This window comes from Lissotriton helveticus, chromosome 6 (genome assembly GCF_964261635.1).
Source record: "Lissotriton helveticus chromosome 6, aLisHel1.1, whole genome shotgun sequence".
In the NCBI taxonomy this organism is placed as follows: Eukaryota; Metazoa; Chordata; class Amphibia; order Caudata; family Salamandridae; genus Lissotriton; species Lissotriton helveticus.
In genome coordinates, this window is record NC_136067.1 from 705,851,260 (window position 1) to 705,874,559 (window position 23,300).

Consider the following 23,300-nt stretch of genomic DNA (forward strand, 5'->3'; position numbering starts at 1 on the left):
CTTTCGTGCTTCCAAAAGATTCCTTTGTGGGAAAATACATCCCCTTCTACAGTAGAATTGCAGCATAGGCAAGTGCCACACTTATGATGGCCTTTCAGTGGAGGCAAGTTCACATAGTCTCGTAATGTTATATTTCGTTCTTTTGGTAGAGCCGCCCGTACCACTTGATTTGCGATACTCTTATCTCTTTTAAACGCAAAGAGAGGAATTTCTTTCAATTTTGTATCCAGATCTTGCACTAAATGCCAGCTGTTTTTTATTTGCTTTTTTAGCCAATTTGACGAAGGACAGTATGTGGAAACACAGACTATTCGGTCTACAGATTCCCTTTGTTTAGATTGCAAGAGAACCTCTCGAGGGGTCCACCATGCTCTTTTGATTGCTCTTTTTAGCATCTTTTTGGGGTACCCTCTTTCTATCAAATTGTCCTGTAATTTCCTGGCATGAAAGAAAAATTCGTCTTTGAACGAGCAGTTGCGTCTAATTCTCAGAAATTGCCCTATTGGTAGGTTGTCCTTTAGGCTGCGAGGATGATTGCTAGTGTAGTGGAGTGATTTATTTTTGTCTGTTTTTTTCTTGTACAATGTTGTACTTAAGCTTCCTTCTGAGGGGTATATTTCCACATCCAGAAATGGTAATTTTGTATTAGAGACACAGATGCTGAACTTTATGTCCTCTGTTCTGTTGTTCAACCATTCGTGGAATCTATCTAGTTGCTCTCGCGTGCCTTTCCAAATCAGGAAGACGTCGTCAATATATCGGAACCAGCATCCGATATATTGGAAAAAGGGGTTGTTGTGGTATACGAATTTCTCTTCGTATTGAGACATATATAGCACAGCTAATTCTGGGGCAAAGGGGCAGCCCATGGCTACGCCCTTTATTTGATAGTAGAAATCTTCTTTAAATTTAAAGTAGTTTCTTTTTAAAGCCATGCTTGCTAGTTCTAGAATGAAACTCGTGGGTATTTTCACCGGTCTTGGTCGTTTGTCCAGGTATAATTCAAGTACTGCTAATCCTTCATTTTGGGGGATTTGGGTGTACAGTGACGTGACATCCATGCTGGCCATCAGGTCAGTCTCTTCATTGAATTCTAGTACTGATATTCTGTTAATGAAGTCGGTTGTATCTTTTATATAGGATTTGACCTCAGACATCCATGGTTTTAGAAAAAAATCTACAAATTTCGACACCGGCTCGAATAAAGATTCACATCCCGAGACTATGGGTCGTCCAGGAGGATTAAATTCATTTTTATGAACTTTTGGTAGAACATAAAAAATTGCTATTCTTGGGTGTTTGTTTTGTAGATAGGCGTACTCTTTCTTTCCAAGAAACCCATTTTCAAAACCTACTTGTAGAATTTGAAATAATTCACCTTGCAGTTCCTTTGTCGGATCTTTTTGAATTTTCCTATAGCAGTGTTCATCATTTAGTTGTCTGGTTACTTCTGTGGTGTATTCTTTGGTGCCCCAGATCACTATGGAGCCGCCTTTATCTGCTTGCTTTATGACTACTGAGTGGTCATTTTTTAGCGTTACGAGTGCTTCTTTTTGTAATTTTGTCATGTTGTACTTAATGTATCCATGTTTTTTCTTTTCTTGTGTATTTATTGCAGATAGAATTGTTTTTTCGAAAGTGACCACTTCCTTCGGTATCTTATTGGTTGGTGGACAGAACGTTGAAGGTTTTTTAAGGCCTGTAGTTTCCATATTTTCAACTGTTTGTTGACCTGCGAAGAAGGTAGTTAATCTAATCTTGCGGCAAAAATTGATGAATTCTGTTTTCAATAATACAAAGTTTGTAGGTCTTGTTGGCACAAAAGTGAGTCCTTTTTCTAATGCACTAAATTCTGCTGTTGTGAGAATTTTGTTTGATAAGTTGTGTATCGACGTTGTGTTTAATTTCTGTATGTCCGTGTTCTTGTTGATATCTCCCATGGAGGGTCGTTGAATCGTGTTTTCCCGCGGGCTTTTGGTTGGCCTCTCCCTAAAAAAGGCTGTTGTTGTGCTTGTGGATTTGACTGGAAATTTTGTTGAAAATTGCCTCGTCTATTATATCCCGTCCTGTTGGTACTGTTGTCTGTATCGCTGCCACTTGATGCCGATGATGTGTCTGAAAAGGTAATGAAGTTTTGTCTTGATCTACCTTGGTGATCAGTCAGGTAGCGTCTTGATTCAGTTCTTGAATAGAAATCCTGTTGTAGATAAGGATATGCTTTTTCTAAAGAAAAACTTTTTTTGTCCTTTTCAAATTTGGTTTCCTTCTGATTTATGGTGTAATCTTTAAATTCTAAGATGTCTTTCTCAACTTTATCTAATAAGGCTTTTGAATCTGTGATAAGTTGATTTGTTTTAATTTCTGATTCCAATTTCTCTATTTCCAGGAGTTGATCTTTTGAAAGTCGTTGTGCTGTCTCCACAGTCAGGACCATGAGGTCTCTGCTGCACTTAGTTTCTATGAAACTGTATCCTTTTTTATACGTAGGATCCTCCGTGAAAATTACTGGTACGTTGCGTATTATCAGTCCATTAGGAATTGTCCCTGCACGAAGATGTTGTATTAAGTAATGTCCGTGTAAATCTGTGCGTATTTGCTTCTTTTTTAATCTGATTAGTTTTTCAGACTCGTTGTTGATTTTTGCTGTAGAGCTGAGTGCCGCTGAACTGAAGAGTGGGGGATTGCTGATCAATTTCTGTATGTGGTCTTCGCTGTAGGCGAAAGTTTCATTCTCTGACATTATGTGGTAATGTCAGAGACTCTCCCGCCCTGTGTGCTGGTTGTAAATGTGTACAAATAAAGGGGAAAATTCAAGAGAAGTAGAATAGAAAGAAAAAAGATTTTTAGAAAATGGTGCACCCGTGTTCTCTTACACAACCTATATCTATCCTGTGAGTGTGTTAGAACACAATGCCTCAAGGCGAGGAATCTTGGAAGATAAACCGAGGTTTATCTAGTGTGACCCCTGGAAAGTTTTGGGGTAGTGGTTTCAAAAGTAATCAGACGATCTGTCTCGTCCTACGTACCTCGCGGGACTTCTCCCGCTAGAAATATCGTATACAAAGGAGGGGTTTGGCTTGTTCACAGGAAGGCCAAGCCTATAATATCAAAAACAACTGTATTTGCCAGTACTGAAACTTATTTATTGTATATGGTATACTGAAGAACTGAAATGAAACACGTTCTTCGCTTTTGTTAATTCTTGATTAAATCTATTTATTTTTTCGCAAGCTTATTTTCAATTATTTGAGCTGCAATTTTTTATATTTAGACATTCAAAATTGAATATACAGGAGAAAAGGGGAAACAAAATTCTTTTGGTGTTATTTACATACATTTAAGGTGCAACATGGGAAGTGTGAACAAGCCAAACCCCTCCTTTGTATACGATATTTCTAGCGGGAGAAGTCCCGCGAGGTACGTAGGACGAGACAGATCGTCTGATTACTTTTGAAACCACTACCCCAAAACTTTCCAGGGGTCACACTAGATAAACCTCGGTTTATCTTCCAAGATTCCTCGCCTTGAGGCATTGTGTTCTAACACACTCACAGGATAGATATAGGTTGTGTAAGAGAACACGGGTGCACCATTTTCTAAAAATCTTTTTTCTTTCTATTCTACTTCTCTTGAATTTTCCCCTTTATTTGTACACATTTACAACCAGCACACAGGGCGGGAGAGTCTCTGACATTACCACATAATGTCAGAGAATGAAACTTTCGCCTACAGCGAAGACCACATACAGAAATTGATCAGCAATCCCCCACTCTTCAGTTCAGCGGCACTCAGCTCTACAGCAAAAATCAACAACGAGTCTGAAAAACTAATCAGATTAAAAAAGAAGCAAATACGCACAGATTTACACGGACATTACTTAATACAACATCTTCGTGCAGGGACAATTCCTAATGGACTGATAATACGCAACGTACCAGTAATTTTCACGGAGGATCCTACGTATAAAAAAGGATACAGTTTCATAGAAACTAAGTGCAGCAGAGACCTCATGGTCCTGACTGTGGAGACAGCACAACGACTTTCAAAAGATCAACTCCTGGAAATAGAGAAATTGGAATCAGAAATTAAAACAAATCAACTTATCACAGATTCAAAAGCCTTATTAGATAAAGTTGAGAAAGACATCTTAGAATTTAAAGATTACACCATAAATCAGAAGGAAACCAAATTTGAAAAGGACAAAAAAAGTTTTTCTTTAGAAAAAGCATATCCTTATCTACAACAGGATTTCTATTCAAGAACTGAATCAAGACGCTACCTGACTGATCACCAAGGTAGATCAAGACAAAACTTCATTACCTTTTCAGACACATCATCGGCATCAAGTGGCAGCGATACAGACAACAGTACCAACAGGACGGGATATAATAGACGAGGCAATTTTCAACAAAATTTCCAGTCAAATCCACAAGCACAACAACAGCCTTTTTTAGGGAGAGGCCAACCAAAAGCCCGCGGGAAAACACGATTCAACGACCCTCCATGGGAGATATCAACAAGAACACGGACATACAGAAATTAAACACAACGTCGATACACAACTTATCAAACAAAATTCTCACAACAGCAGAATTTAGTGCATTAGAAAAAGGACTCACTTTTGTGCCAACAAGACCTACAAACTTTGTATTATTGAAAACAGAATTCATCAATTTTTGCCGCAAGATTAGATTAACTACCTTCTTCGCAGGTCAACAAACAGTTGAAAATATGGAAACTACAGGCCTTAAAAAACCTTCAACGTTCTGTCCACCAACCAATAAGATACCGAAGGAAGTGGTCACTTTCGAAAAAACAATTCTATCTGCAATAAATACACAAGAAAAGAAAAAACATGGATACATTAAGTACAACATGACAAAATTACAAAAAGAAGCACTCGTAATGCTAAAAAATGACCACTCAGTAGTCATAAAGCAAGCAGATAAAGGCGGCTCCATAGTGATCTGGGGCACCAAAGAATACACCACAGAAGTAACCAGACAACTAAATGATGAACACTGCTATAGGAAAATTCAAAAAGATCCGACAAAGGAACTGCAAGGTGAATTATTTCAAATTCTACAAGTAGGTTTTGAAAATGGGTTTCTTGGAAAGAAAGAGTACGCCTATCTACAAAACAAACACCCAAGAATAGCAATTTTTTATGTTCTACCAAAAGTTCATAAAAATGAATTTAATCCTCCTGGACGACCCATAGTCTCGGGATGTGAATCTTTATTCGAGCCGGTGTCGAAATTTGTAGATTTTTTTCTAAAACCATGGATGTCTGAGGTCAAATCCTATATAAAAGATACAACCGACTTCATTAACAGAATATCAGTACTAGAATTCAATGAAGAGACTGACCTGATGGCCAGCATGGATGTCACGTCACTGTACACCCAAATCCCCCAAAATGAAGGATTAGCAGTACTTGAATTATACCTGGACAAACGACCAAGACCGGTGAAAATACCCACGAGTTTCATTCTAGAACTAGCAAGCATGGCTTTAAAAAGAAACTACTTTAAATTTAAAGAAGATTTCTACTATCAGATAAAGGGCGTAGCCATGGGCTGCCCCTTTGCCCCAGAATTAGCTGTGCTATATATGTCTCAATACGAAGAGAAATTCGTATACCACAACAACCCCTTTTTCCAATATATCGGATGCTGGTTCCGATATATTGACGACGTCTTCCTGATTTGGAAAGGCACGCGAGAGCAACTAGATAGATTCCACGAATGGTTGAACAACAGAACAGAGGACATAAAGTTCAGCATCTGTGTCTCTAATACAAAATTACCATTTCTGGATGTGGAAATATACCCCTCAGAAGGAAGCTTAAGTACAACATTGTACAAGAAAAAAACAGACAAAAATAAATCACTCCACTACACTAGCAATCATCCTCGCAGCCTAAAGGACAACCTACCAATAGGGCAATTTCTGAGAATTAGACGCAACTGCTCGTTCAAAGACGAATTTTTCTTTCATGCCAGGAAATTACAGGACAATTTGATAGAAAGAGGGTACCCCAAAAAGATGCTAAAAAGAGCAATCAAAAGAGCATGGTGGACCCCTCGAGAGGTTCTCTTGCAATCTAAACAAAGGGAATCTGTAGACCGAATAGTCTGTGTTTCCACATACTGTCCTTCGTCAAATTGGCTAAAAAAGCAAATAAAAAACAGCTGGCATTTAGTGCAAGATCTGGATACAAAATTGAAAGAAATTCCTCTCTTTGCGTTTAAAAGAGATAAGAGTATCGCAAATCAAGTGGTACGGGCGGCTCTACCAAAAGAACGAAATATAACATTACGAGACTATGTGAACTTGCCTCCACTGAAAGGCCATCATAAGTGTGGCACTTGCCTATGCTGCAATTCTACTGTAGAAGGGGATGTATTTTCCCACAAAGGAATCTTTTGGAAGCACGAAAGCTTTACTAATTGTAAATCTAAGAATGTAATTTACGCAATTTGGTGCCCCTGCCGTCAAATTTACATCGGGAAGACAAGTCAGGAAGTAAGACAACGAATATCACAGCACAAATCTAGGATTAGAAAAAATTTGCAATCAGCTCCTCTCGTGAATCACTGGCGCGCTCTCACACATACAGAACAAGAATTAAAATGGACCATTATCTCAAAGGTCGATCAGGATGCGAGGGGAGGAGACCTTGAAGCAAAATTATCCAAACGAGAAGCGATGTTAATTATTAAATTCAATTCGGCGTTAGACGGATTGAACGAACTTTCAGAAATTTTCCATCTTTAAAACAACAGTCCACGTGCCAAAAACAGACTCATCAGAAAACTAAACAGATTCAGCCTGCGGAGATCATCTGGTCAATAATCTGACCCAAAAAACAAAAAGACTACAACTCCCAGAATTCCCACACACGTAAATATCACGTGACCAACAGCAAAGGTCGGAACGCCATTCAATGCGGAACCTGGATGAAAGCGGATCGAAGGACCGGCAGAGTCAGAAAATAAGGTAATTCAAAATCCAACAAAGGAGTTAAATGTACACAGTACATTTTATAGGCAAGCGGGTTTAGTTTAACCCGTCAGAATAAGAGCCACTTCCAAACAGAGCTACCCCCGCTACGCTAACATCGATCAGGCACCGCGCTACAGAACAGAACAAACGGTTGCCATGTCACAGCCTAAAGACCAATGGATGCCATATCTTTGTGTGTTACAGATTACGTGCAGCCGGCTCGCGCCCTGAATAACCAGGAAGATAGCTTCTTCAAGTAAAGGAAGGTAAGACTGTCTGGCACAACGACCAAGCACAGTTTGTTTAAACTTCGCTAAATAGACACCACCAACCAATGATTCGCACGCCTTTGCATTTCAGACGCGCAGATCCCCCCCTCCCTCCCCCAGTGATCAAGCCAAGCTTCGCAAAAAACAGCACATCTCTTCGAGATTGGAAACTGAAAACCCAAGTAAGAAACCAGTCGAAATCTAACCCTGCACATACATTCAAACCACAACTGTTCAGAGTTATTTATTCCATCCTGTGCTATTTCTTTCACAGCATGTCTGCTGACAATTCACATCAAAGGAAGTGACCATTGTAGGTAAGAGCGCACTGCCCCTGTCCTGTTGAACCTATGGACACTGGTCCATAAAGACAACACTAAGCCAATTCCCTCATTATGTTTTACAGAACCGAAATAGAGGTCCTGAGGAGAGTTCCCCCCCAAGGAACTCGAAACGCGTCGACCATTTTTCGTCAGGCCAATCTGTATATAAAAAAATGAGAATAGAGTGCATAACCAGTATACAGTTCAGATGGCCCATCTAAAGTAGTCAATGTTTATTTTGTAAATATATTTAAATGCTCACAACCATTGATTTACTTGAATCGGAATCATTCATTGTATTATCAATTTAATTGATTTTTTCTTCCCCCCGACCCTTCCCCCACCCGTTCCCCCCACATTGTCTTCACGAAGTATGCCTGAGTATGACTGAATGAATCCACTTCCCATGTTGCACCTTAAATGTATGTAAATAACACCAAAAGAATTTTGTTTCCCCTTTTCTCCTGTATATTCAATTTTGAATGTCTAAATATAAAAAATTGCAGCTCAAATAATTGAAAATAAGCTTGCGAAAAAATAAATAGATTTAATCAAGAATTAACAAAAGCGAAGAACGTGTTTCATTTCAGTTCTTCAGTATACCATATACAATAAATAAGTTTCAGTACTGGCAAATACAGTTGTTTTTGATATTATAGGCTTGGCCTTCCTGTGAACAAGCCAAACCCCTCCTTTGTATACGATATTTCTAGCGGGAGAAGTCCCGCGAGGTACGTAGGACGAGACAGATCGTCTGATTACTTTTGAAACCACTACCCCAAAACTTTCCAGGGGTCACACTAGATAAACCTCGGTTTATCTTCCAAGATTCCTCGCCTTGAGGCATTGTGTTCTAACACACTCACAGGATAGATATAGGTTGTGTAAGAGAACACGGGTGCACCATTTTCTAAAAATCTTTTTTCTTTCTATTCTACTTCTCTTGAATTTTCCCCTTTATTTGTACACATTTACAACCAGCACACAGGGCGGGAGAGTCTCTGACATTACCACATAATGTCAGAGAATGAAACTTTCGCCTACAGCGAAGACCACATACAGAAATTGATCAGCAATCCCCCACTCTTCAGTTCAGCGGCACTCAGCTCTACAGCAAAAATCAACAACGAGTCTGAAAAACTAATCAGATTAAAAAAGAAGCAAATACGCACAGATTTACACGGACATTACTTAATACAACATCTTCGTGCAGGGACAATTCCTAATGGACTGATAATACGCAACGTACCAGTAATTTTCACGGAGGATCCTACGTATAAAAAAGGATACAGTTTCATAGAAACTAAGTGCAGCAGAGACCTCATGGTCCTGACTGTGGAGACAGCACAACGACTTTCAAAAGATCAACTCCTGGAAATAGAGAAATTGGAATCAGAAATTAAAACAAATCAACTTATCACAGATTCAAAAGCCTTATTAGATAAAGTTGAGAAAGACATCTTAGAATTTAAAGATTACACCATAAATCAGAAGGAAACCAAATTTGAAAAGGACAAAAAAAGTTTTTCTTTAGAAAAAGCATATCCTTATCTACAACAGGATTTCTATTCAAGAACTGAATCAAGACGCTACCTGACTGATCACCAAGGTAGATCAAGACAAAACTTCATTACCTTTTCAGACACATCATCGGCATCAAGTGGCAGCGATACAGACAACAGTACCAACAGGACGGGATATAATAGACGAGGCAATTTTCAACAAAATTTCCAGTCAAATCCACAAGCACAACAACAGCCTTTTTTAGGGAGAGGCCAACCAAAAGCCCGCGGGAAAACACGATTCAACGACCCTCCATGGGAGATATCAACAAGAACACGGACATACAGAAATTAAACACAACGTCGATACACAACATATCAAACAAAATTCTCACAACAGCAGAATTTAGTGCATTAGAAAAAGGACTCACTTTTGTGCCAACAAGACCTACAAACTTTGTATTATTGAAAACAGAATTCATCAATTTTTGCCGCAAGATTAGATTAACTACCTTCTTCGCAGGTCAACAAACAGTTGAAAATATGGAAACTACAGGCCTTAAAAAACCTTCAACGTTCTGTCCACCAACCAATAAGATACCGAAGGAAGTGGTCACTTTCGAAAAAACAATTCTATCTGCAATAAATACACAAGAAAAGAAAAAACATGGATACATTAAGTATAACATGACAAAATTACAAAAAGAAGCACTCGTAACGCTAAAAAATGACCACTCAGTAGTCATAAAGCAAGCAGATAAAGGCGGCTCCATAGTGATCTGGGGCACCAAAGAATACACCACAGAAGTAACCAGACAACTAAATGATGAACACTGCTATAGGAAAATTCAAAAAGATCCGACAAAGGAACTGCAAGGTGAATTATTTCAAATTCTACAAGTAGGTTTTGAAAATGGGTTTCTTGGAAAGAAAGAGTACGCCTATCTACAAAACAAACACCCAAGAATAGCAATTTTTTATGTTCTACCAAAAGTTCATAAAAATGAATTTAATCCTCCTGGACGACCCATAGTCTCGGGATGTGAATCTTTATTCGAGCCGGTGTCGAAATTTGTAGATTTTTTTCTAAAACCATGGATGTCTGAGGTCAAATCCTATATAAAAGATACAACCGACTTCATTAACAGAATATCAGTACTAGAATTCAATGAAGAGACTGACCTGATGGCCAGCATGGATGTCACGTCACTGTACACCCAAATCCCCCAAAAGGAAGGATTAGCAGTACTTGAATTATACCTGGACAAACGACCAAGACCGGTGAAAATACCCACGAGTTTCATTCTAGAACTAGCAAGCATTGCTTTAAAAAGAAACTACTTTAAATTTAAAGAAGATTTCTACTATCAGATAAAGGGCGTAGCCATGGGCTGCCCCTTTGCCCCAGAATTAGCTGTGCTATATATGTCTCAATACGAAGAGAAATTCGTATACCACAACAACCCCTTTTTCCAATATATCGGATGCTGGTTCCGATATATTGACGACGTCTTCCTGATTTGGAAAGGCACGCGAGAGCAACTAGATAGATTCCACGAATGGTTGAACAACAGAACAGAGGACATAAAGTTCAGCATCTGTGTCTCTAATACAAAATTACCATTTCTGGATGTGGAAATATACCCCTCAGAAGGAAGCTTAAGTACAACATTGTACAAGAAAAAAAACAGACAAAAATAAATCACTCCACTACACTAGCAATCATCCTCGCAGCCTAAAGGACAACCTACCAATAGGGCAATTTTTGAGAATTAGACGCAACTGCTCGTTCAAAGACGAATTTTTCTTTCATGCCAGGAAATTACAGGACAATTTGATAGAAAGAGGGTACCCCAAAAAGATGCTAAAAAGAGCAATCAAAAGAGCATGGTGGACCCCTCGAGAGGTTCTCTTGCAATCTAAACAAAGGGAATCTGTAGACCGAATAGTCTGTGTTTCCACATACTGTCCTTCGTCAAATTGGCTAAAAAAGCAAATAAAAAACAGCTGGCATTTAGTGCAAGATCTGGATACAAAATTGAAAGAAATTCCTCTCTTTGCGTTTAAAAGAGATAAGAGTATCGCAAATCAAGTGGTACGGGCGGCTCTACCAAAAGAACGAAATATAACATTACGAGACTATGTGAACTTGCCTCCACTGAAAGGCCATCATAAGTGTGGCACTTGCCTATGCTGCAATTCTACTGTAGAAGGGGATGTATTTTCCCACAAAGGAATCTTTTGGAAGCACGAAAGCTTTACTAATTGTAAATCTAAGAATGTAATTTACGCAATTTGGTGCCCCTGCCGTCAAATTTACATCGGGAAGACAAGTCAGGAAGTAAGACAACGAATATCACAGCACAAATCTAGGATTAGAAAAAATGTGCAATCAGCTCCTCTCGTGAATCACTGGCACGCTCTCACACATACAGAACAAGAATTAAAATGGACCATTATCTCAAAGGTCGATCAGGATGCGAGGGGAGGAGACCTTGAAGCAAAATTATCCAAACGAGAAGCGATGTTAATTATTAAATTCAATTCGGCGTTAGACGGATTGAACGAACTTTCAGAAATTTTCCATCTTTAAAACAACAGTCCACGTGCCAAAAACAGACTCATCAGAAAACTAAACAGATTCAGCCTGCGGAGATCATCTGGTCAATAATCTGACCCAAAAAACAAAAAGACTACAACTCCCAGAATTCCCACACACGTAAATATCACGTGACCAACAGCAAAGGTCGGAACGCCATTCAATGCGGAACCTGGATGAAAGCGGATCGAAGGACCGGCAGAGTCAGAAAATAAGGTAATTCAAAATCCAACAAAGGAGTTAAATGTACACAGTACATTTTATAGGCAAGCGGGTTTAGTTTAACCCGTCAGAATAAGAGCCACTTCCAAACAGAGCTACCCCCGCTACGCTAACATCGATCAGGCACCGCGCTACAGAACAGAACAAACGGTTGCCATGTCACAGCCTAAAGACCAATGGATGCCATATCTTTGTGTGTTACAGATTACGTGCAGCCGGCTCGCGCCCTGAATAACCAGGAAGATAGCTTCTTCAAGTAAAGGAAGGTAAGACTGTCTGGCACAACGACCAAGCACAGTTTGTTTAAACTTCGCTAAATAGACACCACCAACCAATGATTCGCACGCCTTTGCATTTCAGACGCGCAGATCCCCCCCTCCCTCCCCCAGTGATCAAGCCAAGCTTCGCAAAAAACAGCACATCTCTTCGAGATTGGAAACTGAAAACCCAAGTAAGAAACCAGTCGAAATCTAACCCTGCACATACATTCAAACCACAACTGTTCAGAGTTATTTATTCCATCCTGTGCTATTTCTTTCACAGCATGTCTGCTGACAATTCACATCAAAGGAAGTGACCATTGTAGGTAAGAGCGCACTGCCCCTGTCCTGTTGAACCTATGGACACTGGTCCATAAAGACAACACTAAGCCAATTCCCTCATTATGTTTTACAGAACCGAAATAGAGGTCCTGAGGAGAGTTCCCCCCCAAGGAACTCGAAACGCGTCGACCATTTTTCGTCAGGCCAATCTGTATATAAAAAAATGAGAATAGAGTGCATAACCAGTATACAGTTCAGATGGCCCATCTAAAGTAGTCAATGTTTATTTTGTAAATATATTTAAATGCTCACAACCATTGATTTACTTGAATCGGAATCATTCATTGTATTATCAATTTAATTGATTTTTTCTTCCCCCCGCCCCTTCCCCCACCCGTTCCCCCCACATTGTCTTCACGAAGTATGCCTGAGTATGACTGAATGAATCCACTTCCCATGTTGCACCTTAAATGTATGTAAATAACACCAAAAGAATTTTGTTTCCCCTTTTCTCCTGTATATTCAATTTTGAATGTCTAAATATAAAAAATTGCAGCTCAAATAATTGAAAATAAGCTTGCGAAAAAATAAATAGATTTAATCAAGAATTAACAAAAGCAAAGAACGTGTTTCATTTCAGTTCTTCAGTATACCATATACAATAAATAAGTTTCAGTACTGGCAAATACAGTTGTTTTTGATATTATTTCCTTTAGGCATTTAGGGGCATATGTATCAACCGAATTTTTTGTCGCAAATGCTGCAAATCGCAAAAAACAGCGGTTGCGTTGAAAAATTCGCTATTTTAGATGTATGAGGCACAATCGCATCGCAAAATAAGAAAGGGCAGAAATAGCGATTTCTTACGTTGAGATAACATGAAATCTGCAAATATCCTTGCGATTTCTCAGTTTGCGATTTTTTTCTGCTAGCGAAAGTCGCAAACAGGACTTCGCAAAATAAGAAATCGCAATGAAATGTAACAAAAAATCACAAATTGCAAATTTGAAAAAATCGCAAATTAAGAAATCGCAATTACCACCAAGTGCATGCAGGTGGTAACCAGGTGCAAGGTATAAAAAGCAGCCAACAATGCAACTGAAACTTCCACAATGGCAGTGATAGCCAGGAGACTGCATATCCGTGCCCTTGCACAGAGGAGACTGAGACAGGAACGTATTTTCAGGCTGCGCATCACGCTGTTCCAGCAGACTGAGGAGGACATTCATGAGAAGTACAGGCTGCACCCACAGTCCATCTTGGACCTGATTGAGGAGCTGAACCCCTTTTTGGAACACCCAACACGCAGGATACAAACAATTCCCACCCGTGTACAGGTCCTGTGCTCACTGCACCTCCTGGCCTCAGGGAGTTTTCAAGGAGTCATAGCAGAGGTTGGCGGGGTGTCATAGAATGCACTATCTCGCTTTTTCCATGCCTTTCTGATGTAATGTTGCAGAGGCTAGCACATCATATGTACTTCCCCAGCACCCAACAGGCATTACAGCAACCCAAACTTGACTTTTACCAAATTGCACGTTTCCCCCATGTCATTGGCTGCATTGATGGGACCCATATGGCCCTCACACCCCCAGCAGCAACAGGAACCGCAAATGCTTCCATTCCCTTAATGTACAGATTGTGTGCAATGCTAAGTACATTATCAACGACGTTGTATCAAAATACCCTGGCAGCACACACGACTCTTTCATCTTCTGACATAGTGGGATACACAGACGTCTGAGTGCTGGAGAGTTTGGAGAGGGATACCTGTCAGGTAAATCAATGGCACACATACATACATCCACTACATCTTTTGGGGGGGGGGGGACATTGACTTACCTATTATTTGTATCCCTGCTGGTGATAGTGCCTATGCAGTGCGAGATTTCATCCTAACCCCGTATCTGGATCCAGCAAATGCAAGGGAGAGAAGGTATAGGAGGGCACACAGATCAACGTGCAGCGTCATAGAACGTACCTTTGGAATACTAAAGAGCCGGTTCAGATGCCTACATAAAAGTGGAGGGGCACTGCAATACAGCCCTGAGACATGCTGTAAAAACGTGACAGGCTGCGCAATGCTCCACAGCATGGCTATGAGGAAAGGCACAACAATTGATGTGAGCGACACAGACACATCGGATGATGAATGCTCACCTCCCCCTGGCAGGGCAGCAGCAGGAGTCGGGGCAGCTGCTGGATGACAGAGACGGACTGAGATCACACACAACTACTTTTAGGTAAGAAATGTAGGTGATGAGCCAAAATTATTTTTGGTAAATGTTATGTGTTTATTCACACTTCACAAACAATATTTTTTGCAGTAACCAGCACATGTTTTCTACACAGTGAATGTACTCATCAATAATGTGCAAAATCTGTTTTGGTGGGTTGCATCACCCCTTGCCACAAAAATGGTAAATGTTTGGTTCACTTCCTCCGGTGACTGATTGGTGCAGGTCGGTGTTCAGCCTGAGTGCCCTCCGTTGTCTGCCTAGGTGCTGCACCTTGTCTGCCACTGCATCGTCGTGCATCAGGCAATGTTGGAGTGTTGCTACTTCTACTGGAGGTCTCTTCACTCTCGCCAGAGACCATGAATTTGCAGTCACCAGAGTTTGCAGTTTGCATTTGTTCTACTGCGTTTGTGACCTGTTCCAGACCTCTCGCAATGTCCTGGCAGCAGTGTGTCATTTGCAGCAGCATTCTAATACTGCAACGGGCGAAGTTGCTGGTGGTGGTGCAGAGGCGGTTCACCGCGTTTGTATAATTGTGCAGTCGTGCATTGGAACATTGGGCAGCCCTGTGCCTGGCAATTTCATTACGTTGTAGAGTGTCACATAGGTTTTGTATGGCACCTGCCATGGCCATGATGCCCTACCCCATGCACCGCTGATTTTTGTTGAGGGTGCTCAGCTGCCTGTTAATTGAACGTAATGATTTTTGTTGCAGGCGTTGAACTTCAAGCATGTTGTGCTCAAGTCCTGCAAAAACAGTCTGCTCCTCTTCGGTGCCAGTGTTGCTTCTGGGCCTTGACCTCCGTGCCTCAATTGCTGCCACACTGTTTTGTGGCCTTTCATGTCCACGAATGTCAGACACTCCCTGCCTTGCCACTCTATCCTCTATGTCTCCCCTGTGGCATTTAAGTTGTCCTCCAATGGAGCCAGTGGGGGCACATATGTGCGCTTCCTATGCGTAATGGTTGTCTGATGTGAGTCATCACTTGATTCCCCAGCAACGGAGTACTCCAAATTAATTGGTATGCCTTCTCCCTCTGCACTGTCCTCAAGTGCCCTGGATTGTGCTGTGGAGATAAAGGGGGACACATGAGTTTGTGTTTTGTCTGCATTTTGGACCCAATAAAGTTCAAAACTTTTAAGTTGTCTGACTCCTGACACTGTCTTTTTGCCTTAAATGTAACCCACATTTTAAACATGATTTCCTATGTCTCATTGACACACTATCCTACATCCAACTACAACTCCCATGATGCATTGCTGTGTGTGTTGTAAGGAGTGGACCGGAGTGACAAGTGTTGTGTTTATTTTACACATTCTAGACAGTGTGCATGCTATGGGGAGGTGTGCAAAAGTAATTTGCCATGCATCTTACCTTGACTGTTGGATGCAGGCAGGAGAGTGGACTCCACAAGCTCTTCATGGGGTGTTGGCTGTACTGCTGTGGATGTTCCTCCCCCGGTCTTCTGTGACTCCTTTAGTCTGGCTGCCACCCTCTCCTTGGATCTTTGGCGCATATCGTACCACCTCTTGCGCAGTTCTTCGATGGTACGATGTGTCACACCCACAGCATTCACTTCTCCTGTATTTGCAGCCATATCTTTCTTTTTCTTGCCTCTGGAACTTTCAGGGCTTTCTTCCCAAAAAGGAGCTCATGGCTGCAGACAGTCTCCTCTATGAGGACCTCTTGCTCTTTCTCTGAGAATTTATGTTTCCTTTTCATCTTCTCACCCTCCTTGCCCTCCTGTGACCTCTGAGACTCCATTGGGGTTCTTGATGTGCTGTGTAGCCTCCAAACACACTCCAAACTGCCTCTAACTTTGGCTCAGGCAAACAGGTGCAGCTAGTCACTCCCACTTCCTGGTTGTGATGTCATCAAGCTGCACCTGTATTGCAGATTTCCGATTTTGCGCTTCCTTATTTTGCGAATTACGCAATTAAGGAATCGCATATTCTGAGATTTTTTTGCGAAGTTTATGAAATCGCAAACATTTAGCGATTTTTTAAATACATCCCTTTTTGCAAATCTGAAACTGCAAATCTCAAATTCTCGCAATTTGAGATTCTCAAAATGGGATATTGATACATGTGCCCCATAGGTATCTAAATTTGCAATTTTCTGACATATGCTCCAGGGAGTAGCTTTTTCAGTCAGAGCTCACCGCTGGTAATCATGGGGAGGGTGGTATGTAGTCTCTGGGTAGCCCTTCCCCACATGTTCCATTTCTGGTTGCCTGACACCCTGAAAGATGTCTCTTTCTTTGCTTATGTGGTTTGAGTCTCTCTCCATTTCTATGGCCATTCTTTCAAAGAGTTTGGCATCTTGTGTGTGTATCAGGCGCACAGCGACCATTGGGCTTAAAGGGCTTCTGCCCCCACCCCTCCCCACTTTTCCCTCATTTGTCTGTCTTAGCTGGGTCTGAAGCAATGTTGGTGTCTGTCCCAGGGAAAGCCAGGTCGATGTATGACCGGAGAAGAGAGCGTCGGAATAAACATTTTCTTTTCTCTGACACTCCTACAGACACTTTCAGCTTATCTTGCTGCTGCTGTGCCCTAAAAATGGAGATGATGGGTCACAAGTGATTTACAACATCCAGGACAAAAACCCCACATTGGGGGATCTAATTGTGCAGGGCAGTGTGCTATATTGATTATGATGACTGTTTTAAAAGGGAGACAATGCTTGCCCATCAACGCTGGATTGTCAGACCACATCTGCATGCACTCCAAAGACAATGTCTAGCATCTTCCTATGCTTCCAAGCAAACAAGACAGAAATCGCAAATTGTCTTAACTTGCAATTGCAATTATATAGCGCCTTCTACTCCTGAGGGGTAATAAGCGCTATATAAATGCTAAAAAGTGAAGAAAGAGTTTTTTGTTTTTTTTAAATCCAGTGACAATTGGTCAGTTCAGACTTTTCTGTCAATAGCATCTTTCATGGGAGGCTTGTGGTTCTAAAAATGGCAAGTGCTAATTAAAAACATCAGACCTTGAAAAATGATGTTGGCAAAATAGTGCTGGATGAGTGGATAGCAAAGATGGTCGTGTGTAGCAGTCCCAAACCTCTGGGTAAAATTGTCCTGTCTGCCTGTTTTTTTTTTTATTGTGCAGTTGTATATAGAGCAAACGTGGCCTAATGGCATCAGGCTGCTTTACATAAGCACTAGATAGCATTACAGAAAATCTGAATTTTTTTTTTAGGCACAAGGAAATTTAGGGTCTGATTATGAGTTTTGGCAGACAGGGTCACTCCATCACATGCGTAACAGATATCCTATCCGCCAAAGTACAATTACATTATATCTCATTGAACTTGTAATACGTTGGATGGAATATCCGTCACAGAGTATCCCATCCGCCAAACTCGTAATCAAACCCTAACGACCTGATTACAAGTTTGGCTGTGCAGCACCAGGTCCGCCCCTGCCGCAGCACTGCCAAACCCGTGGTCAGGCTGCCCCCTGATTATGAGTGTTTCTGGTCCTGGCAGACTTTTGTTTTGATGTTCCCACGGCAGTGCCCTGAAAATGGGCACAGCTATGGGAACGTTAAAAACAATTCCTGCACAGCATCTATGGACTGAAAACTCCATGACATGCAAGAGTTGGGGTGCATGCACATAGGGGGCACATGTTGTGCTCCTGTGCCAGCACCCCATGGTGCAGAGGCACTAGGGGCCCTGTAGGGCCCTCCTTATTTCCTTTCTGCCATAGTTTTCATGGAGGAGGAACCGCCATGAAAACTGTGGCAGAGAGGAAACTTGTAATATGCTTGGCTGGACCGTGGCGGTCCCACCAAGCACATTGCGGCCTCCTGACCGCTACAACACCGGTTCCCTGGCAGCTGCGGCGGGGCAATGGCGGACTGACTACCCTAATCAGAATCGGGCGGTTAAGAGACTGACAACGCCGTGCCCCCACGAGTCTGCGGGTCCATGGTCTGCCAGACTTGTAATCAGGCCCTAAATGGTAACCCCAGGATCACAGGATGTTGATTAGATGCTGGGATTCAAATATAATTCCCCAGTTCCTAAGTTGGCAATTCAAGCCATTAGGCCACATCTCAACAGTTAACATTAATGTCAGTGGTGGCTGGTGATCTTAAAAAATAGTGGGGTTTAATCCCATTCATAAATTCACCCCATTTCTTTCAAAATTTGCCTCACTCATACTCACTCGCAAAATCTGTTTTCCAAGGGAATGTTGCTAGAAAGTTACACAAAGCGCTGCTTTGTGTTACTCTGCATCAAGGGGGCGTTCCATGGGTGGTACATTTGCGTTCCCATGCAACGACCCATGGTTTTTGACGCAAAACTTTATCTGCTAACAATAGTGTTTTGTGCCAAAAAATAAATAAATGCCAGGTGAAAGCAGGTGTTAAAAAATGAGAATGTTTTTATTTCTCCAAACATTTACTATTTTGTATGTGTACTGCACTTTATGGCACACATAAAACATAGGAAGGTCAAAGCATAACATTTTGTACTGGAAGGGCACCCAGTAGAAAGCCTATTCAAGACTCACAAAGACACTGTTTCACTATGGCACAAATTTGTGTGCGTGGTGCTCAGCAGCCTAATTATGCACCAGCGCAAGTGAGCAGGGAAGGACTTGCCATACCAGGTATTGGGCATTTCCCCTGGAGACTGAAAGGCTGGTGGGAGGCATTTTGTTTCTGGGGTGGGGGGCTTGTAGCAGTACAGCAGTTTTAAAAACACTGCAGAGTTTCTTGTTTATCCAGCAGTATTCAGCCAACAGTAAGAGTCCCAAGATAACTCTGGTGATTAAAGTACCTGTTGGAGAGAGATCAGAGTTTTGTCTAGAGGCGGTTTTGACTCATCTAAGGTAGTACAGAGGGTTAATATGCCTGCTGCAAAGAACATTTACTATGCAGATCACAGAACAATAGTTTATGTACAATGCTCAGTGGGATACTGCTTTTGTCACAGAGATCCTTTTTGTTACTGTGCAGTTCATAAATTACAATCATAATCTAGTATAGTGAGCTATGAAATGCCATCAAAAAGCTGTGCAACCTGCATGGTACAGGTTAAAAATATATGGTTTTTTTCCAAGTCTTTGATTATCCTAATTTTGCTTAAAAGGGTTTGTTTGGGTAAAAATACATTTATTAGTAAAATCAATCCTAAGCACTGTGTTACGTTCTGAATCCTGAGTTTATGCTTCTCCAGACGAAGCTCTCTTGAAAAATGCCTACCAGTATGGATGACACATGGATGCTTGTTTCTGGTTTAGGGAAGACCTGACTTGGCAGTTCGGGCTGGACTGTTCCCATGAGGAACAGTGTCAATACTAATTTGCATATGGCTGGGTCTAAACTAGGGTTGGCAAAGTGAACTAAAGAACAATGATGGATTGTATGTATTGTATGCATTGGTTTTCATTAAGCGCCTATCTCACCCGTAGGTCTCATAGCGCTTGCTGAAAGCCAGGTCAAAACAGAGTGTTTAGAAAAGCCATGTTTTTAAGGTTTTAAGAAATGCCTTGTGGTTTGTTTCAAGACAGAGCTACAGAGGCAATGCATTCCATAGCTCTGGCGCGGTTTTAGAGAAGGACCTATTGCCGTTTTTCACTGTGCGGACCTTTGGAACGGTTAGAAGGTGTTTGCTGGCCGAACGGAATGTTCTTACTGGTTGATATTTAATCAGTTTCTTTGCCAGATAGGTTGGGCCATTATTGTTGACTGTTTTGTGTACTAGACAGCATATCTTGAAATGAATCCTCTTTTTGATAGGGAGCCATTGAAGATTTTTTACGCTGGGAGCCGATGGTGAGCGTGTAGGGAGATTTAATACCAGCCTAGCTGCGGTGTTCTGCAGTACTTGGAGTTTAGATAGCAGCTTATCATTTATGGATGCAAACAATGCGTTTCCGTAGTCCAGGCGATTTATAATTAATCCCTGAGCAAGGGGTAAGCGAGAGTGTAGTGGAATCCAATTAAAAAAAATTCTGAGGGATCGCATTATACCATAGCAGGTCCGCGTCACGATATTTACGTGTTCGGCTATCAATTCGTTTCCATAGTCCAGGCGATTTATAATTAATCCCTGAGCAAGGGGTAAGCGAGAGTGTAGCGGAATCCAATTAAAAAAAATTCTGAGGGATCGCATTATACCATAGCAGGTCCACGTCACGATATTTACATGTTCGGCCATCGAGAGTTTGTTGTTCATTATAACTCCTAGGTTGCGGACAGCTAACTTTGGTGAGGGGCATGATCCTAATGATGGTGGACCAAATGTTTTGGGCATCACCAAAGAGCAGAATCTGTGTCTTGCTCGCATTGAGCAGGAGATGGTTTTTGGACATCCATTCATTTATGGTTATCATGCACTGTATAAAGCTGTGCTGTGCTGCGATTCAACAAAGATCTAATAGTGACTGGGGGTGAGTGTCTGAAAAGTTTCAGCGCTCCGTCCATCATCTTATTCTGTTTGCTTTGACATGTGAGTCCAACACCTTGTAGTCCCCTTTGTCTTGTAACATTTTCTACATACTGATTTACACACAAATGATTAATTGTCTCTGTATGTGTATGATGCTAAGTGCTCAAACATCTACACTGGTAAGAGAGCTGCTATAAAACCATTGAAAAACATGTGAGAGAGGGGCTATGGAGAATTGAGAGGCACCTTAGAGGTTGATGGTGAGGGAATCATTGAAAAGCTCCAATAAAGATTGCTGTGTCATGGTGCACTGTAAGGTCATCATTTACTTTGCTTTAAAAAGTAACACAATTGAATATATAATGATAATGAAAAACGGGTTTGTGCCATTTTTTTCCATTTTTTCTTGGGGGGAGAACCCCCATGCTCTATTGAAGTGGTCAGGCTTGCGATGCACCCTTTGGGGGCCGGTCTCACAGAAATTGCCAGGGCTGCTTTGTGTTCCCAGTCCGTCCCTTCTAGGGAGAGAGCAGACCAGTGCCATATCTTCATAGATGTGGTGCTTTCCTGCTATTTCCCTCTCATGTGATGCAGTAACTGTGTGAAAGTTTTGATAATCTGGGCCTTAGTCTCTTTCCCCTCACTCACTCTAAATCACATTTTCTCACTTTCTCATTCCCACTCATACTGACTCCTACTCACTGACTCCTCCCACACACAAACCTACTCAGTCACTGATTCGCATGCTCACTTACTGACACAATAACACACACTTAGAAATTCTGAGCACTGGTACAACTGCACCTGCTGCACCTGCTGCACCATTGATAACTACAGCGACAACTCACTTCCACTCCCTTTCACAACCTCCAATCAATTAATTACTCATTCTAACAAACTCATACTCCTTTACTCACTCACTCATACTTACTATCACCTATTCATACAGTCTTTCCAAAGATTTTGGGTATGCTTTCATGACCTGCACATTTATTTACATCAATGTCCAATTTATCTTTACAGAGTCTCTGAAACCACAGTATTTTAGGGTGCTCATGTGTTGTTGCAATACCCACCCACCAGGGTATAACTCAACTAGGTCTGGAAACAGCCTAGAACAATGTCCAACCAAAGAACACCAAAATCCACCAAACGATCGTAGCTATCATCCAATTTCCAATGATCTGTGGTTGAGCCAGTTAACATAAAAGTCCTTCCGAAAAAAACTCCACCACAATTGTTGAATCAGGTCACATTGCTTGTTTTATTCCATTCCATTAACATAGAAATCAACAGCAGCTGGCGTATGTTTCGCCCCCAGGGCTTTCTCAAGGCTGCAAAAACATATATACACATTATTTATATGATGCGTTATATTATACAATTTGTTAAGCATACACCACAAATAAATACCCTTACTTCGTGTTAAAAACACAACCAAGTAATGAAGAAGGAGAGAAACAAGAATGTGCCTTATAGTCAGCCCCATACCAAAGGTCCATGAAGAAATTCATGCTTCATGATGCCCCAAATTAGTAACAAAATAGATTAGAAGTGTTCCAACCATGTACGTCACATGGGGCATCATTTATGAGCCCTTGCGTCACTTTTACGCCGCCGGTGCGTCACTTTTTGTGATGCACCAGTGGCGTAAACAATGCGCCTTGTTGCGCCATATTTACAAAGTGACGCATCTAGGTAGATGCGTCACTTTGTAAACCCCTGCGCCACATTATACCTGCGCCAGGTATAATGTATGCAAAGGGGGCGTATTGACGCAAGAAAGGGTCGTAGAAGTGACGCAGTGAAATCTATGAGATTTCACTGCGTGACTTCTAGCACACCGTTGCGTCAAAATCTTGCGCCTGCCTCACAGCAGGCGTAAGACTGACGCAAGCCCTTTCACATGGGACTTGCCCCATGTGAAAGGAAGCATTGCTGGAGTTGCGTCAGTTTTGTGAGACACTCCAGCAATGCGTCACTTTTGCGCTTACAGATACATCAGAAATACTGACGTATCTGTAACTCCTTGCGACATGATGCGTCATACATTAAATATGACGCATCAGGTATGTCGCAAGGAGTGTGCACTGAGAAGTGACGCATCGCTGCTTTCACGTAGCGATGCGTCATTTCTCATAAATGAGGCCCATGATGTTTAGCCAAAAGTGAACATACCCTGTGTTAGA